The following is a 6,601-nucleotide window of genomic DNA, read 5'->3' as shown; positions in this document are numbered from 1 at the left end:
CTTTGGCCAGTACCAGGTCCAGCAATGCTTTACCTCTTGTCAGCCCATAGACTTCTTGAGTCAGGTAGAACTCATCCATGCCCATGAGGAAGCTTTGCAACTGATCAGATTTGGCTAAGTGCTCTTCCCATGAGATGTCCGGGTACTTAAAGTTGCCCATGACAACCATGCACTGAGACTGTACAGTCTCAGCTAGTTCCCTGGCAAATTCCTGGTCCAGTTCTTGTTTCTGGTTAGGTCTGTAGTAGACTCCTATCATGACGTGCCATGTGCCCAAAGTATTTTAACTCAGAAAGACTCCAGTCATCCTTCCTGGGTGTCAGTGTCAATTTGCAGGGGTGTGTAGCTGTCCTTGACATAGACAGCTACACCCCCCATCCCTTTTATCTGTATGATCTCGCTTGTATAGGGTATAGCCATCTATACCTGTGGCCCAGTCATATGTGGAGTCCCACCAGGTTTCCGTTATCCCTATGAGGTTGTAGTCATTCTTGTTTAGCAGGAGTACCAGTTCCTCTTGTTTATTCTCTAAGCTCCTGGCATTGGTGTACAGGCAGGTAAGTGTCCCATTGGGGGCCCCTGCCTTCCCTACAAATCGTTCTGGGGCTGGGTGGGGGGGTTCCCTTAAGTGCCTTAGCCTGCTGGATTTACAAAGGTTGCCCAGTGGGCTTGCAGTGGCAGTAATCTCCCCTACCCCTGGTGGGCTTAGTTTAAAACCCAATCGAGCAGGTCAGCCAGTCTGGCTGAGAAGACCCTCCTCCCCAGTGGAGTAAAGTGAAAGCCATCTCTCCCCAGAAGACCACTGCCTCTCTCACCAAAGAGCGTATTGTGATTGTGGAAGCCAAAGCCTTCATGGTGACACCAGCGCCACAGTCTTTGGTTGACTATCTCAACCCGTCTCTCTCTCGTCAGCCCATAACCCACAACCAGGAGGAGCAAGAAAAAGACCACCTGCGCCCCCAACCCCCTAAGCTACTTATGTTCGACTTAGTTTTCTATAATAAATATCATTATATACTTCACATGGCAACAAGATCCTGTTCATCTTCTGATGAAAGTCATAATGAAGTTTGGTAGTGTTATAGTGATGTTGTAGTTCTGATGGTCCAGGAACTATGTGAATTCCTAGACCAGGAATAAATCAACTTCACTCCAACCAAGCATTTGATCCATGAAAAGATATCAACCCCTAAAGTTCCTTAAAGTCTGTTACTAAAGTCTTTGGGCCTTGATACACAGAAATTTTGGGTGGCTCCTTGAGCTCTTAACCCCTGGATTGTCCACATATTAACACCTTAAAGTGGTTTTAAGCACTTGTTTAGCAGCTCAAAGTTAGGCCACTCCAGAGCAGAATTATCTAGCTCCAAACTATCTAGCTCCTCTTCCATTTCGGTGTAACCACTTCCCACAGATGTGCCACCCATGTTGAAGTCCTCTGGTATCCCAGGATCTCTCACACTCCCCATCCATACAGCAGGGATAGAAGCCTGTTCTGGCTCACCAGCCCTCTAGTGGCAACTCACAGCTACAGCTCCTAGGTTTGCCCCTGCTCACCAGGCCTTTAGTGGCCAGTCACAACTGTGTAGGTGGGGAACAGTCAGAGGTTTCTAGACTAAAGATGTGACTGCTCCAAACTCCAAGTTAGCACTAACATCAATCAACATTTGTATGGCTTACAGCATAAGGGATAACCAGGCCCCCTCTAATTTCATGCTGAGGTATAGGATGTAGCAGGTTGTGAATACCCCTCCAAAGGGAACTAATGCAACAAAACTTATTCCGATACTTAGCATGAAGCCGTGATTGTGCTGCTTGTGCAGGAGGATCCTGCCATCAATTGTCCTCACAGAGTTCCCAAGATCTCAGGCCAATTAGTCTGAGATATTGAGAACATTCAATCTATAGTTAAACTCTACTCTCAAGGATTTCATTGTGCTAATTACTTAATACTAAGTGGATTATCATTCACTGACACAGGTTAAGAAGTGTTTCTTTTTTCCTCTGACTGAATTAATACAAGTGGAAAAAGAAAAAAAAATATCCTCCACCATCGAGGACGGACAGAAAGAAATTCCTGATACTCCTGATACGGAGCAGTTATTACCAGTGGGAATCCCTGTTCTCCCAACATACCCTTCACTACTAAAGAAAGCCCCTGAAAACACTCCAAAAGTGAACTGCAAAATTATTTTTTTCTATCTCAGTTCTTTCCCTTAATAGTGAAACTCTTAAGGAAAAAAAGGCTGTTTTTTCCCCATCTCTTGCTTTGTAAGAAAATAAACTACAGTATGAGAAATCCTCTGTTATCCTCTTCATACAGAATTACAACAACCAGAATACCACATTTGCTTGTTTCCTGGTGGCCTTATTTTATCTGCTGAAACAGATACAGTATTATTCCTAATCCCACTTTTTTGTTGTTGTTGTTGTAAATCTAGAGAGTATGCCATCGTGTCACAAAAACGTGAAGAGAAATTGTGTTTATACCACAAACTGGTGAGCCAAGAACTGGCATAACATATTTTAATACAGTTCTCAGATTTCTAGTACCCAGGTGTAATGGAATGGGATGAAACCAGTGCCCAAACTGGATGCAATAATTATTACTCATTCATTTTTCCTTTTCTTTTAAATCTGTTAACAGGAAAAGGAAAGTATGGGCAAATGTTACTGCTCTTATGGAATCATTTTATTTCCAGTTTATAACCCAAGAGACAGAACAATAAAAAATCTTTAAAATGATTAGTCTTTCATTAGCACTATCCACATCCTTATGATTATATGAATCCTAAAAAAATCAGAATTCAGCAAAGAATTTCCTTCATCTATTTACTATACAGAAACCTTAGTTAGAGGTTGTATTCTTAAAAAGCAGTTACTTTCTCATATTCACCTAAAATTTTAATAATATACTTGCTAAATTAACCTTTATCATAATATCTGCAATTAAGGAAAGTATATAGAAAAAAGTGAAAACCAGAGATGGGCAAACTTCCCACAAGTTGCATATGTAGGTCATTTATTTCACAGACTGCAAGACTGACCATTTAGTGACTGACACTGGAATTGACAAGCCATTGATTCCCAGTCCAGAGTATTTTTCTCTTTCTTTTTTGCTTCTTTTGTTTTATATAGACATTGGTAAAATGGCATTAAAGTCTAAATATTCCTCTCTCACATTAGCTACTGTCATAGTCTGGTGCAGGCTGTCCAATCTCTAAGTGGCTGGGGGCCACATGCCCCTTGAGCAACACTAACAGGTGCTGTATTAACAGGAGACCATAGGCACAAGAGGTTGCACCCCCCCTGCTGAATTGAATGCCTGTGCGCCCCTGCCCTGCTGCTGCTCTCCATTCTTCCCCACTGCATTGTGTGCCCAGGAACCCCCACTGCTGTACTATATGTGCAGGCAACCCCCACCTGTGCCATGCCACTGCAGCATGTGCCAGACACCCTCTCAATGCATCAAGACGACCACAGCTGCTGTTCCCCGGGCCTCCCCACTACACCACATGTCCAGGACCCACAATTCACCCTTAGCTTACTCACTGCACCATGCCACTCAATTATCCTGGGTTGTAGGCTTCCCTGAAACTGAGGGCTATGCAAACACTACATCACCCTGCTCCCTGGGGCAGGGGTAGAGGCAGGAAGGGGAAACCAGAGAGAGGACGACCCTGGAACCCACCATTTCTGCTGCATCTGGAGCAATACAGGGAGTCCAGGGCCACAATTTAAATTCTTTGTGGTCTGCATGTGACCCAGGGGCTGCCATTTGGACAGCCCTGGTTTAGTGCGTACAATAATTCTCCATCCATCTTCTTTATGTCTCTAGGCATATCTACACAAGTTGTTTACTGTGGGGATGACTAATTAGTGCCACAGTAAAAAAACTCAGGGTCTACTCATGTGCTGCTACTAGGACAGAGTAAATTAACTAACTCCGCTATAGGATAGTACATGTAAATACTTACATGTACTATCCTACAGAAAAGTTATTTACTCTACCATAATGCACGTGTAGATGCTAACAGGGCTGTTGGGCATGAGGGTGCTTCAGTGTGGGGGCTTCCTTCTGGCTAGCCCCACACACTGGAGCACCCTTGTGCCCCAAACAGCCCCTATGCAGCACACTGGGTTGGGTTGGAGCATCCCCAGGCTGGTAAGCTCACCCTTGTCCCCACCCCGAACAGCTGGAGCTGCTCCAATCCAGCTCAATATGCTGCAGTCCCAGGCACAGATGTAAATGTGGCACCCGAGAGGAATAAACTCCATCACAACATGAGCCAGAGTTTATTGCTTTGCATTAATTGCAAGTGTAGATGTGTCCTTTGTGATCCAAATGAGTAGCCTTAAAGGCAGATAGGGGTGGAAATAGCCATTTCTGGGACTTCAGTATCATCCAGCTCTGTTTCCATGATGCAGGCCAGATCAGTTTTTATTGGTGATGAGATCACGAATTAGATTGCTTCCCGACCACTATTTTGGTCAGAAGGAGTTTGAGGTCTTATTAGTCCATGATGTTTCTGATACATGGTTTCAATGAACTGATTGTAGGCATCTAATGATTGCATATGTGAAGAAAATATATAGGCTCTTAACTCATTTTAAAACAAGGATTAGATGGCCAGATCCTCACCTGATGCCAATAAGCACCATTCAATTGATTTCAGTGGAACCATGCCAATTTATACAAGCTGATAACCTAGTTCATAGACTTTAATTTTAACAGTGCCTTCCTGTATACATATAATGATTTTGTGTCAACCATTATGAACAAAAGAATTTCAGCTTTAAAAAAATGCAATGTTTGATTCCTGGATGGAATCAATAATTGTTCCAGAGTATGGGCCTGATCCTACTTCTATTAAGCTAAATAGCAAACCTTGTATGGGTGATGACAGGAACAGTATTAGGCTGAACAGCCTAACAAGCATACCTTTCTGAGGAGAGAAAATAATAAAGAAAAAAAAAAATATATGAAGATCAAGCTTTAGTTTGACCTTTAGCTTCCTAAGTGATAACTTTCAAAAATGACCAAAAGGTTAACTAAACTCTAAAAAGGTCACTTGTCTTTAATCTAGGCCTTTTCTAGTGTTCAATAATTATTCAGCTACTGTTCATTAAATATCATCCTTTCATTCTCTGATTTTCCCCCTCTCTCTTTCAACAGAAACTAGCTTTTAGTTCTCTTATATAAACACTTGCAACTTTTCTTTATAACTGCTATAACTGACTTGCATCAAGCAATTTAAAACTATAGTAGTACTCAATAGAATCCTCACATGGCAAACTCTTTCCAGATGAATTGCTTTATTATTCTATTTATGATAAAACATTACACATATAATCTAGTGTCCTTGTAGTTTGAAGAACACAGAACAATATGCTTTTACATATGAAAAAAAATTAAGAGTGGTTGACTTAAAAATTGGCAAACATACATAGAAAGCTTGGGTGTTTTATGTTAGGATTTAGACTATGTAACCAAAGCACACTTAAAATAGCACAAAATTATCAATTTATGTTAATCAAAAATAAAAAACTGAGTTGCATACAAAAAGTACAGTCAAACCCTGAAAACTGAACTTTTTCAGTTATCTGTAGGAAAATGTGTACACAAAGATACTATGGAAACTGAATGAATCCTTTATTTGTTTACAATGCATAGAGGTTGACTGTGGTTTGAAATTAGGCTATAAACACCTAATTGCAGGCAGGGGTATGACATTTTTATAAAAATGCTTTGGTCTCTCACCAGATACCAATAGGGCTCCTGTCACTCAAAAATCTAGTTTGGGCAAACAAAAAGATGTTGTTATATACTAATGGCTGTTCACTGATCTTTATAAAATTAAGTCCATGTAACAGTAGGGATAACAAGCATGGAAACCAAACTACTTAATTACCTCAGAATTAAAGGTTGAGTCACACTGGAAGCACAACACTACATTTGTGTCATTCAAAAAGAGAACAATGATATAAGTGCTTTTGCTGTTTTTTGTTCATTCTTTGTTGGTACAGAGGCTTAGTATCCATACTAAATAGCATGGAAAGCAGGAGGGGGAAAGGAAAATAAATCAATCCATGAGCTACAGATTCAACTTTCTCCTATCCTTCCCTGATTCTAAATTACAATGCATGGCATCATCACCATGTAGAAACCCATAAACAAAGAAGTTCTAGTTATTATTTCAATTCTAACCCTGCTCAAGGGTGATTAAAAGCAATCAGTAACTGATTACAGTTCAATTTAACTGGGATAAGGACATATGGGAAGAAATAGATACTTATTTTCATGAAAGGTCTAGACAGGTATGGAGTTGTGGCCAAACTTGAGGAAGGTACAGGGGAAAGTGCACTTGGAAATGCTTCTACTTCAGATAGTCAGTCATAAGATGTATGAAATACATGATAATGCTGGGTTGCCTTAGAGCCTCTGAAGCAGAGACAGATATATCATTGGGATGTGACCTCTAAGGGTGATAGAACGCTATGAGAAGTGGCCCCAGGAACATATGGAGACCCCCCCCTTGGGTGTCTGCAGAATTTCATGAATGTGGACACATGCTCTCATCTAGTGTGAATCCCTTACTTGTTT

The sequence above is a fragment of the Gavialis gangeticus genome, unplaced genomic scaffold (genome assembly GCF_001723915.1).
Source record: "Gavialis gangeticus isolate Ggan-Ray unplaced genomic scaffold, GavGan_comp1, whole genome shotgun sequence".
NCBI lineage: Eukaryota > Metazoa > Chordata > Crocodylia > Gavialidae > Gavialis > Gavialis gangeticus.
This window is presented reverse-complemented; position numbering follows the sequence as displayed.